Raw genomic sequence first — 13,816 nt, 5'->3', positions numbered from 1 at the left:
AGGAGGGTAGCTGCCCCATTTAGTATTGCCCCAAATATTGCATATGCACATGTATTGCACTTGGAGATCGTCCATAGTCCCTGTGGGCTACGGGTGGGTGTAGGTGGCATTGTTCACTGGACGACAGCCTTGGGAGGGGTGGGGGGGGGAAGCTGTCCTTCAGTTTGGACATCCATGCAGCGATGTTTCTGAATCTGCTGATGGTATGAGATTGAACAGGTGATTACTGGGGTGGGATGAGTCCATCACAATGTTGCAAGCCTGCCGTAGACAGCTTGAGTTTAGGTGGTTGCCGTATCTGGCAGTTGTGTCCCAATGATGATCTATACAGTCCCGGTCACTCGTTGAAATACTTTCCGGTCGATCTTACTGGAGCTGCTGTACCATACCGTCATGCCCTCAGGTCAGTATGCCCTGAATGGCACATGGGTAAAAGTTTACCAGCAGCTTTTGGGGCAGATTTGCTCTCTTTAAACTCCAAAGATAGTCTAGGTGCTGCTGAGCCTTCCCTACTGTCAAGGGCATCCAAGAGAGCTCCTCAGTGATGTTCATAAAGCTGGAGACCCTTTCCACTGCTTCACCGTTTATGAGTAGTGGAGCTTGTTCATACCTTCTTGATTTTCTGAAGCTGATAATCATTACTCTGTTTTTTTTATGTTGAGTGAAAGGTTATGTTTATTGTATCACTCAGACAGTTTCTGCACCTTCCCTCTGCATGCTGTTTTGTTGTTATTTGTAATAAATCCAGTCACTGGTGTCGTCTGCAAATTTGATGATGGAGTTGGTGGCAGAGACAGCAGCACGATCACGGGTGAAAAGAGTGTAAGGAGTGTTCAGTACACATCCCTGCAGTGCACCGCTCTTCAGGGTCAGAGAGGTTGATGTGTCTGGGTGCAATTGGTAAGAGAGTCCAGAATCTGGTTGCAAATTGACATATTGAGTCTCAGACTTTGTATGTTAATGCTCAGCTTGTTGGGGAGTATGGTGTTGAGGTTAGAACTGTAGTCAATAAAAAGCACTCTGGCATAGGTGGCCTTATGCTTCAAGTGTTCCAGCACGGAGAGTGATGGAGATGGCATCCTCAGTTGATCTGTTTGCCTTATAGGCAAAGTGGTGCTGGTTCAGAGTAGCGGGAGTGGCATTCTTAATGTGAGACACAAGCAGTCTCTGCGGGTACTTGGTGGTTATGGAGGTGAGTGCAACTGGTCTGTACTCGAGGCATGTTACCGCTGACTGCTTTGGTACTGGTATGATGGTTGATGTTTTGAAGCATGCAGGAACCACAGCAAGGGACAGAGAGAGGTCATAGCTTTCAGTAAGAACCTCTGCCAGCTTGTCAGTGAAGTCCCTGAGGACCCTCCTGAGTATGCGGTCTGGTCCAGCTGCTTTGCGTGTGTTGACGCTACGGAGAGTACGTCTCACCTCACGTGTGCTCAGTGTCAGCACTGTGTCCTCCTCAGGGTCCGAGGCCTTCATCACTGGTTCATTGCTGTCCCTGTCAAACAGCCAAGAAGCTGCTTAACTCCTCAGACCGTGTAGCAAGGCTGTTCTCGGTGCAGGAGATCTTTCCCAACTCAGATCTCTCCCACCGTGCTCAACCTTTTGATTGCTGACTTTGTACGTAAGCTTAACAGCTTTCCCCATAACCAGTCCACTATCTGCCCTGGTTCCCATCCCCCTGCAACTCTAGTTTAAACCCAGCCTTCCCCCACCCCACCCCCCACAGCATCAGCAAACCTTCATGCAAGTTAAACCCCCCTCCAGTTTGGGTGCAAGCCATCCCATCTGCCAGGTCCCGCTTTCCCTGGAAGAGAGCCGAATAATCCAAAACTCTGAAGCCCTTCCCCCTGCACCATCTCTCAGCCATGTGATAATCTGTATGGTCTTCTGGTTTCTGGCCTCACTCGCACATGCCATGGGTAGCAATCACATTCCCAGAGGTCCTGCCCTTTGACTTATCACCTAATTCCCTGAACTCACTTTGTAGAGCCTCATCCCTTGTCCTACCTATGTCATTGGTACCTATGTGGACCACAACCTCTGGCTGCTCACCCTCCCACTAAAGAATGCTGTGGACTCAATCTGAGATGTCACCGGGAGGCAGTATACCATCCGGAAATCTCATTCTCGCTCACAGAACCTCCTATCTGTTCCCTAACTAATGAATCCCCTTTCACTACAGCTTGCCTCTTCTTCCCCCTTCCCTTCTGAGTCACAGAGCCAGTTATTGAGGGGAATGGCCACAAGGGTACCCTGCACTGACTGCCTATCCCCTTCCCCCTCCCCCAGTCACCTGGGTCCTGCACCTTAGGTATAACTACCTCCCTGTATGACCTGTTGATCAATCCCTCAGACTCCCTAGTTCACTATGAGAATCTTTGGAGCACCCACAGTAAGTATCTGCCTCTGATCCTATTCTTCTGGTGTGTGTGGAAGTGGACGTTTCAGCTCCAATTTCTTAACACAGTCTGTAAGAAGATACAGCTGGATGCATTTCTTGCAGATGCAGTGACCAGGGGCACTGGAGGCCTTCCCGGCTTCTCACATCCCCCAATAACCTGCCTGGAATCCCCACTGCTCTAACTGTGCAATAAGAAAGAGAAAAAAAAAATTTTTTAATACCTCTTATCTACAGCCTCCACCTCTCCTCGCCGAATCCCCTCTCTGTGAGCCAAAGCCTAAATTCTCCACACTAACAGTGGCCCACTCACACAATAGCCCCTCCATTTAAACCTAACATTTTTATTGGCCTTTGCCTGGTGCCTAATTATGCACAATCCAATTTCTCCTCAGGAACTGTGACACACAGAATGTTCTGACTGCCCCTGCTTGCTTCTTCTGAAATCTCTCTCTTGCACTACGCAATCCATCGACTCCTCAGGACTGTGGCCCACTCGCTTCTTTCAAATTATCTTCCGTTACACAACCTAACATCTCCTCAGGAACAGAGGCACACAATTCTTGCGACATCAGATTTCCATCAGCTGGATTTCTCGCCTTCGATTTAATTCTCATGGGTGAGTCAACCACTTCAATTTCAGCTGACAGAGTCAGTTGTTACCAGGTCAGATCTGGCCTGTCCCATCTGATTTCTGGCCACCACCTGGTTTTTTAGTACCGCAGAGTTTTGCTTGTTGGTCTCAATTATTAATACCTTGCTAATCTTGATATTGATAAGTCGTACCCATTATGCTTTTCCTCATGTCCAGCAAGAGTTCGATTTCTTCTTCTCTCCAAAGTCCGTTCCTCTCTGGCTTTTTCTTGTCCAGGATTTCTTTTGATCTCTTCGTACTCCTGAGTTGAGCATATTGATGCCTCCTATTTTGACTCAGTCCATTTTTTGTTCTAAAGGGTTCATTACAGACGCCACAAAGTCTTCCACTGTCTCATGCCTCGAGGGTCCTTTGCAAATGCCATAGTGCCAAACAATGGAGTGGAGCTCACCGATCCTTTTGCACTTAGTAATGGATCGGATTTGATGTTTTCTCCTCGTGTGAGTGGAACGCTCCCAAGTTAACATAGATATTGTGGCAGCCATCAGCTTTACATTGTTCAGTTGTAAATGGGACAACTAGCTTGTGCTTAGTTACGGCATCCGTATCTTTCCTGGCTGGTCCCTTTAGATGTATTCTATTTTTGCCCAGAGGTGCTGCCTGTGATAGGTTTTCAGGATCCACTCCGTCCTGGTAAATTAAATTATGGTACAGTAGTTTCTAAGACATTGATTGCGTTGATCTCTTCATCCAGGTTAACTGTCTCCTTTAATGGTAAGATTTTCTCATGCTCTTCATCCTCTTGGTTGCCACCCCAACTGGGAATCTTTGGAGCACCCACAGTTCTGCCTCTGATCCTACCCTTCTGGTTTGTGTGAAAGTGGACGTTTTCTCCAGTGCAGGCTGAACACTAGAACAAGAGCAATTATTGCATTTTTTTGCAGAATGGGGCATTTCTTTGCCGGGATATCTGCCCATTTGGGCCCATGCCATTTCCAAATACTTTTAACTTCACTGAGAGAAGGGTGTGGACAACATTGCCTTCACCTGGAGTTATTACCATCAGATCTTAGCCATCAGTCAAGGTGTTACTGGCGAGACGAATGGCAAGGCACAACTCACTGATGTAGAACTCAGAAAAACACCACAATTAGAGTAGTTGAGAATCTTCCTTTTCCTTATTGCTTGCCTGTGGTTCTTTGTTGCTTTTTAACATTTTCCAGTCTTCCAGTTTCTCACTACTCTTGTCAACTATCCTGTCAGCTTGGCTTACTTGCCACAGCAAGGCAGATTGTCATGGATTCAAGTCCCACTTGTGGGATTTGATCACAGAATCTATCTAACATGTCAGAGCAGTAGAGAGGGAGTTCTGTACCCTATGCTGCTTCATATACTAAATACTCATCAAGCAGCAATTTCTCTCTTGAAAACACAAAATTACTCCCTTCATCCACATTATCTGATTGGTTATTTTCCTGGCTGTTTTAGAATCTTGGATTGGCTATCCTTTCATTTGTAGCAAGTACGAGGGGTGATTGGTAAGTTTGTGGCCTACGGTAGAAGGAGATGAGTTATACAGCTCTCATTACACGCACGTGCAGTTCAACTCTGAGTGAAAATGCAGAAAGATTGCTTTTTCTCCTAATCTCCTTCCACTTTAGGCCACAAACTTATCAATCACCCCTGCCATGAACCACTTTCTGGAGGTCCAAGACACGGACTTCTACAAAGAAGGAATCCATATGTTCCACGACCATTGGACTAAGTGTCTAAATGTAGGAAAAATAAATGTGCTAGGTTTTCTAAAATTGACTCCTTCTACCTTAGGCCAAGAACTTATCGATCACCCCTGGTATTTGCCTCTGTTGTTAATAGATCAGAGACGTCCTGGACTTGTGAAAGATGCTATGTAATTGCAAGGTTTCTTTCTTTCTCCACTGATTTTTTTCCAGTTCCCATTCATTCTCTTCCTATGTCCAACATGAAAAAATATTTTTTAGTTATGTGACTTTAAAATGCTGAATTACCCAAATCGTACTTGCCACTACTAGCATCTGCTTTTCACAAAATGTACATCTATTACCTTGCATCGGAATGATTGGAACCTCTTGATAAGACTTAAACTTATTCTGGTCCACATCTTTTTTAGAGTTCAAAGTAAATTTATTATCAAAGTACATACACTCACAGTAAATACAAAGAAACCCAACAGAATCAATGAAATACCGCACACAACGAAGATGAACTAACAACAAGTAGAGACAATGAACTGTGCAAATACAAATAATAATAATAAAGTTAGAAACAGGAAGGGATCAATAACTCTACTGGATGTTTTTTATAGACCACCCGATAGTAACAGGGACATCGAGGAGCAGATAGGGAGACAGATTCTGGAACGGTGCAATAATAACAGGGTTGTCGTGATGGGAGATTTTAATTTCCCCAATATTGATTGACATCTCCCTAGAACAAGAGGTTTAGATGGGGTAGAGTTTGTTAGGTGTGTTCAGGAAGGTTTTCTGACACAATATGTAAATAAGCCTACAAGAGGAGAGACTGTACTTGATCTGGTATTGGGAAATGAACCTGGTCAGATGTCAGATCTCTCAGTGGGAGAGCATTTTGGAGATAGTGATCACAATTCTATCTCCTTTACCATAGCATTGGAGAGGGATAGGAACAGTCAGGAAAAGTCAGGAAAACTTTTAATTGGGGTAAGGGGAAATATGAAGCTATCAGGCAGGAACTTGGAAGCATAAATTGGGAGCAGATGTTCTCAGGGAAATATGGCAAATGTTCAGGGGATATTTGCAGTACATTCTGCATAGCTATGTTCCATTGAGACAGAAAGGATGGTAGGGTCCAGGAACAAAGGCTATAGAAAATCTAGTCAACAAGAAAAGAAGAGTTTACCAATGGTTCAAAAACCTAGGTAATGGCAGAGATCTATAAAATTATAAGGCTGGCAGGAAGGAACTTAAGAATGAAATTAGGAGAGCCAGAAGGGGCCATGAGAAGGCCTTGGCAGACACGATTAAGGAAAACCCCAAGGCACTCTACAAATATGTGAAGAGCAAGATTTACTCTTTGGAGAGAAGGAGGATGAGAGGAGACATGATAGAGGTGTACAAGATAATAAGAGGAATAGATAGAGTGGATAGCCAGCGCCTCTTCCCCAGGGCACCACTGCTCAATACAAGAGGACATGGCTTTAAGGTAAGGGGTGGGAAGTTCAAGGGGGATACTAGAGGAAGGTATTTTACTCAGAGAGTGGTTGGTGCGTGGAATGCACTGCCTGAGTCAGTGGTGGAGGCAGATACACTAGTGAAGTTTAAGAGACTACTAGACAGGTATATGGAGGAATCTAAGGTGGGGGCTTATATGGGAGGCAGGGTTTGAGGGTCGGCACAACATTGTGGGCCGAAGGGCCTGTACTGTGCTGTACTATTCTATGTTCTATAAGATGTGAGAGAATAGGACCAATCAAGCGTGATAGTGGAAAAGTGTGTATGGAACTGGAGGAGATAGCAGAGGTACTTAATGAATACTTTGCTTCAGTATTCACTACGGAAAAGGATCTTGGTGATTGTAGGGATGACGTACAGCAGACTGAAAAGCTTGAGCATATACACATATAAGAAAGAGGATGTTCTGGAGCTTTTGGAAAGCATCAAGTTGGATAAGTCACTGGGACCAGACGAGATATACCCCAGGCTACTGTGAGAGGTGAGGGAGGAGATTACTGAGCCTCTGGCAATGATATCAATGGGGACAGGAGAAGTTCTGAAGGTTTGGAGGGTTGCAGATGTTGTTCCCTTAATCAAGAAAGGGTGTAGAGATAGCCCAGGAAATTATAGACCAGTGAGTCTCACTTCGGTGGTTGGTAGGCTGATGGAGAAGATCCTGAGAGGCAGGATTTATGAACATTTGGAGAGGCATAATATGATTAGGAATAGTCAGCATGGCTTTGTGAAAGGCAGGTCATGCCTTACGAGCCTGATTGAATTTTTTGAGGATGTGACTAAACACATTGATGAAGGTAGAGCAGCAAATGTAGTGTATATGGATTTCAGCAAGGCATTTGATAAGGTACCCCATGCAAGGATTATTGAGAAAGTAAGGAGGCATGGGAAAGGGTGCAGAGGAGATTTACAAGGATTTTTCCTGGATTGGGAAGCATGCCTTATGAGAATAGGCTGAGTGAATTTGACCTTTTCTCCTTGGAGCGACAGAGGATGAGAGGTGACCTGATAGAGGTGTACAAGGTGATGAGAGGCAATGATCGTGTGGATAGTCAGAGCCTTTTTCCCAAGGCTGAAATGACTAACATGAGAGGGCACAGTTTTAAGGTGCTTGGAAGTAGGTACAGAGGAGATGTCAGGGGTAAGTTTTTTACGCAGGGAATAGTGAGTGCATGGAATGGGCTGCCGACAATGGTGGTGGAGATGGATACAATAGGGTCTTTTAAGAGACTCTTAGATAGGTAAATGGAGCTTAGAAAAATAGAGGCCTTGGGTAACCCTAGGTAATTTCTAAAGTAAGTACATGTTCGGCACAGCATTGTGGGCCGAAGAGCCTGTATTGTGCTGCTGGTTTTCTATGTTTCTAAATAAATAAGCAATAAACTTTGAGAACATACACACGTCAGGACCAGAGAATTCTGTAGTGTGACCTGCCTCTTCAACGCCTTTCTAAAGTCACTATTTCCACCATGTGACAATCCCTGACAAGGTGCTCACTTGGCTGTAAAATGAGAATGGCCCACTTGGAGTACTGTGTTCAATTCTGGTCACCTTACTACAGGAAGGACATGGAAACCACAGAAAGGGTGCAGAGGAGATTTACAAGGATGTTACCTGGATTGGTTGAGTGAACTCGGCCTTTTCTCCTTGGAGCGACAGAGGATGAGAGGTGACCTGATAGAGGTGTACAAGATAATGAGAGGCATTGATTGTGTGGATAGTCAAAGGTTTTTTTCCCCAAGGCTGAAATGGCTAGCACGAGAGGGCACAGTTTTAAGGTGCTTGGAAGTAGGTACAGAGGAGATGTCAGGGGTAAGTTTTTTTTACACAGAGAGTGCTGAGTGCGTGGAATGGGCTGCTAGCAACGGTGGCGGAGACGGAAACAATAGGGTCTTTTAAGAGACTCCTGGATAGGGTCATGGAGCTTAGAAAAATAGAGGGCTATGGGTAAGCCTTGGTAGTCCTAGGGTAAGGACACGTTCGGCACAGCTTTGTGGGCCGAAGGACCTGTACTGTGCTGTAGGTTTTCTATGTTTCTACCCCTACCTTGAGACTTAGGTCACGGTACTGTCTCAATTACTGTGGTATGAGACCGTCAAGTCTTTTGTTCCAAAGGAGGCAGGAAATAGTCATTTAAAAAATACATATCCCTTTAGGATATTTAATTAGGTTAAATTAAATGTAACATAACAGTAATTCTTTAGTCCTCAGCAGCAGTTTAAGAATTAGTAGCAATAAATCCCCTTGTTGAAGTGGTGCTTTAAAACACTTAGTTATTGCACATAAATCTGCAGCTGCAACTTTAAAATGACTTTGGGTTGCTGCCTTTTCTTTAAAAACTTTCTCAAAACTCAGTGTATGGCCAGGCACTTACTGCCAGAGAGAATCTGCTGTAACTTAGGAGGTTTCTCCATGTTAAGAGGGCAGGGTGAGTGGTGGTTGTTGCTGCTGGAGATTGTTTGAAGAGTTGACAGGACTCCCTTAACTTAAAGCTGAACCACAAAGGTATCATAGATTTAAAGTGAGTAGAGCAGGGAGGTAAGCACACAGCCTTGTGGTGCACCTGTGCTGATGGAGATTGTGGAGGAGACGTTGTTACCAATCCAAACTGACTGGGGTCTGCAAATGAGGAAATCGAGGATCCAGTTGCACGAGAAAGTATCAAGGCTCTGGTCCTGGAGCTTAGTGATGAGTTTCATGGGGATGATAGTGTTGAATGCTGAGCTGTAGTCAATGAAAAACATTCTGACGTTTGTATCGCCATTGTCCAATTCCAGAGCTGAGTGAAGGGACAATGAAATGGCATCTACTGTTGAACTATTATGACGGTAGGCAAATTGGAGAGGATCCAGGTCACTCCTCAGGCAGGAGTTGTTATGCTTTATGACCAATCTCTCGTAGCACTTCATTGTGGATGTAAATGCTTCTGGAATTTAGATTACCGCATTCTTCTTGAGCACTAGTATAACTGATGCCTGCTTGAAACAGGTGGGTACCTTGGACTGCCGAAGTGTGACTTTGAAGATGTCCGTAAACAGTCCAGCCAGTTGCCCACAGGATGACTGTAGTTGGGAAGAAATGGTAGCCCACGTCTTTGCAACCGTGGGTTTGGAGAAAGATGCAAGGGCCTGTCTCACGTTTCATCCTGAGCAGCTAGGTGACAGAAGATTCTGATCTACGGGCTGTCCCTGGGGACACCCATGGAGGTGAACATCAGGTGCTGCTGACATACCCTCACCTCGGTGAAAGATGCCGTTTACCTGCTTGAGAGTTGTTGGTCCGTTAGCAGATTGAGATGTTCATAGAAGAATGCTGCTGACTGGCACCAGGCTGCAGGAGTACGTGCTGAGATGTGAACTGAAACTTGGTGCACCCTCTTCAGGGGCACCACAGTGTAGGCTCTTCCTGGACAAGGAGGGGCCAGGTTGGGTGAGGAATTATTGCAGTACTGTACGTGAATATGATGCTACAAGGGGTGATTGATAGGTTCGTGGCCGAAGGTAGAAGGCGTCAATTTTAGAAAACCTAGCACATTTATTTTTCAACATAGTTCCCTCCTACATTTACGCACTTAGTCCAGCGGCCATGGAGCATACGGATATTGGACCTCCAGAAAGTGTCCACGGCAGGGGTGATTGATAAGTTTGTGGCCTAGGGTAGAAGGAGATAAGTTATTAACTTCAAACACTCTGCATAATCACTCAAAGAGTTGACCTGCATGTGTACGTAACGAGAGCTTTATAACTCATCTCCTTCTACCTTAGGCCACAAACTTATCAATCACCCATCTGTGGACACTTTCTGGAGGTCCAAGATCCGTATGCTCCACGACCGCTGGACTAAGTGTGTGAATGTAGGAGGGGCCTATGTTGAAAATTAAATGTGCTGGGTTTTCTAAAATTGACTCCTTCTACCTTAGGCCACGAACTTATCAGTCATCCCTCGTTTTGATGTAATAGAACAGTACTGAAAGCATTAACTCTGAATGTAAAGAATAAAAAGGCATTGCATGGTTTATTCTTGTAAATATTTTATTATGAATAAAGTCTATTTTGATTTTTTTTAATACCCCGGCTCGTTGATTAGCACGTGTCCTCAGTACTTGGCCAGGTACGCCATCGGGGCCAGTTGCTTTCCATGGATTCACCTTTCTGAAAGGATGCTCTCACGTTGACCTCAGTGACCGAGATCACAGGGTTGTCAGGGACTGTGGGGTTCTGTGTAGGTGTCTCCATGCTCTGTCAGTCAAAGTGAGCAGAAAAGGCATTGAGCTCATCTGGGAGCAAAACCTTGCTGTATTTATATTGCTTAGTTTTGCTTTGTAGGAGGTGATGGCATTCAAGCCCCTGCCACAGTTGTCAAACTCCCCTCTGATTCAAGGCCTTTGAGCTGTGCCTCCCCAGCCCAGCAACCCCCTGACAACCCCAATTTCACCCTAACCTAATCATGGGACAGCTTACAATGACCAATTAACCTACCTGGTACATCTTTGGACTGAGAGAGGAAACTGGAGCACCCGGGGAAAAACCATACACTCGATGGTGGTGGTGGGGGGGGGGGGCGGGGTGGGAGGACAAGCAGAGACACCTCACAAAACGGTGCCGGAATTGAACTCTGAACTCCAGAGTGTCACACCAACTGCTACGCCACCGTGGCACCTTAAGTTTAGTTTGGAATTGCCATTTTGCATGTGAGATAGTTTCCTGGAGGCCATACCAGGACCTTATGCTTTCCTGGATTGCCATTCCTGTCTCCTCAGCAGATTTCAAATCTCTCAGTTCATCAAGGCTTCTGGTTGGAGAAGACTCTGATTTTGGGAGGCGGGGGAGACACCCCCATCCACAAGTGTCTTTATAAAGTCTGTAACAACCATGATGTATTCACTTAGGTCTTCTGATGAGTCCCTGAACATGACCTATGAAGCAATTCCATAGCCGCTCCTCTTTGGTCACCTCTTTGTTGTCCTTACCTCTGATACCTTGCCCTCTAGTCTCTGCCAATATGCAGGTAGGAGGAGGACAGCCAAATGGTCAGATTTACTGAATTTGATTGAGGGATGGAACAGTAGGCACTCTTGATGGTAGTGTAGCGGTAGTCAAGTATGGTTGGTCCTCTAGTGCTACAGGTAGTTGGGCAGAGATTTCTTCAAGCTAGCCTAATTGAAATCCCTTGCAAGGATGTGAAAGGTGTCAGTGTAGGCTGTTGCTTTTTGTTGATCATGGCACTTAATACATTGAGTGCTGGCTTGACATCTGCCTTTGGCAGTATGTAAACTGCGGTCAAGGTTACCTTGGAGAACTCTCTCAGTAAGTAAAACAGTTGGCCTTTAATCATTAGATGTTCCAGATTGGGAGAACAAGAGTGAGACAAGACTGCTATGTCCAAGCACCAGGAAGACTTTATCATGAAGCAGCCTTGTCCTCTGACCTTTCCTGACGTCACTGGATGTTCCATACAGTGGATTGAGACCCCATGGTCTGGAGCGCAGTGTCCAGAGTGTGGAGGGTGAGCCACGTCACAGAACGTGAGCCAAGCAGAGAACGCAGCAATCTCTCATTTCCCTCCGATACAGCAATCTTGCCCTTAGCTCATCTGTCTTTCTCTCCAAAACTGTAGGATGCTATGGAGCACTGGTCATTTCTCCTTGCTTCAGTCTGGCCTGGGGTCTTAGGATTCTTGAGGAAAAGCCCATATGTTTGCTTATTATTTGTTATCAAGAAAACAGGAGTGTTGGAACAGAGCTGGGATGAGACATTCCAGTTTTATTTTTAATATGGAAATGTGTGCATCTGGATACCAGCAAACATCCTTTCTGCTGAGTACACTCTGATGTATCAGTTCTGAAGGCTATGGGTTTCCTGCCACTCCAGTGCTTTGACCTTCTCATTCCACACTGACCTTCCGGTGAAGGTACTGAGGAACTGTTGTACTGGCTTTATTGATGCTAATTTTGCCATCTGTGTCATTTCGTAAACTCATGGCTTTTTGTTAAAGCAAGACCAATAAATGTCCCCATTGTCCTGGCTAATCCTTCAAAAGGAATTGCTAAAACATCTGATCTTTCACTTTGTTGCTGGGTGAGGAATTTAGCTGAACATTTGTGCCCTGCAGCCCACATTGTTTAATCCTAGCAGAATGCACTGCAGCAACTTAGTGATGCTCATTTATAGCACTCCCAAGCTTATAACCGCTGGGCATGGAAATTCATTGGAACCTCCTACAGAGCAGTCTGAAGGGAGTACTTTCACTACACCTTACAGATTGCTTCTTTGGTAGGTCTTTCATTTTACATAATAAATAGCTACTCGTTTGAAAATGGTCTCAAGTTTAGGAGGTTGTTACCTGAAGCTCCTCGCGTCCACATTCAATTATCAGATTAGATTATCCCAGAGCAAAAGTCAGTTTAGAGTGCACAAGATGAGGGGAAACAAAGACAATTGGTTTGTCTGTTTCCTTTGTCTGTGATTCATTCGAACCCACTAATTGTCGACTGTAGTTTCTTCTGGCCAACATTTCCCTCTTCTTGATCCAAAGATATTTATCTTAGGATCATTGTCTTCCTCTCATTCAGTTGACTGCCCATAGGAGTGCTATAGAACCCCAGTAGGTGTGCAACACTTACATTCTATAAATAATACTAATATTTACTTACTAAATTCACCCACTTTATTCTGACAATCGTCTCTGCTGGTTCTTAAAAGTATCATCCTCTATTCTTTTCCGTTATTTCAGCCCTCCACCTTCTCTGTTGACATACATTGAGCAATACAATTATCAGGGCACATAAAATTAGTATTACAGCAGCATGCAATACTATTTTCACCCACGGATGTATTTGAACATTTCAATTCAAATTCCAATTCCAAAATTTACTTCAAAAGCCTGGTCACACAATATTTCATTTGCCTTACCAGCGTGTATTATATTTACTTTAGTTTGTTTAGTCTATTGATGGATTATCTCCCTTGCCTCCTCCACAACACGTCCAGTCTGCAGTCAAGTGAGCTAACTCAGTATCAACATAGTCCCTCTGTATCAGAGCATCGGATCTTGAAGTTCTCCTTCGTTACTGTGTCTCCTGCTGGCTGAGGCAAGGTTCATCCTCCGACGGCCAGATCTACAGTCATATTCCCTATGGTGACATTGTGACTTTCCAAAGGGCATTGTTTCCATCCCTTGGTATAAGTGGTGGCCGCTGTTGCTATATAATATGTCTGTCCCACCAGTGCATATTGTAAGAAAAACTGATTATTCACAGGCAAAATAGACAATGAACAATTTTCCTAAGTACTGAAACAACAAATTTGTAAGTTTCTGCTTTTGTCATTTCTTCTGGATAAGACAAGTGGTCTCCCCCTTGATGGTATATTGATAAATCTCTCTTTTTCCCAGTACCATTCATAACAATAGCATGTGTTGGTAGGTTACTTAGGATATCCACGTATTCTCATGGGATTTACCAACATTGTGAACCCTTTTCAAAGGGTAGGTTGAATTATTTCCATGTCAGGGAATGTGGAATACTGCTCTGACGTAAAACCTTCATTTACATCATCAGAGGTACTCAGTACTCTGAGG

Source organism: Mobula birostris, chromosome 16 (genome assembly GCF_030028105.1).
Source record: "Mobula birostris isolate sMobBir1 chromosome 16, sMobBir1.hap1, whole genome shotgun sequence".
Taxonomy (NCBI): domain Eukaryota; kingdom Metazoa; phylum Chordata; class Chondrichthyes; order Myliobatiformes; family Myliobatidae; genus Mobula; species Mobula birostris.
Note: the sequence above shows the minus strand (reverse complement) of the source record.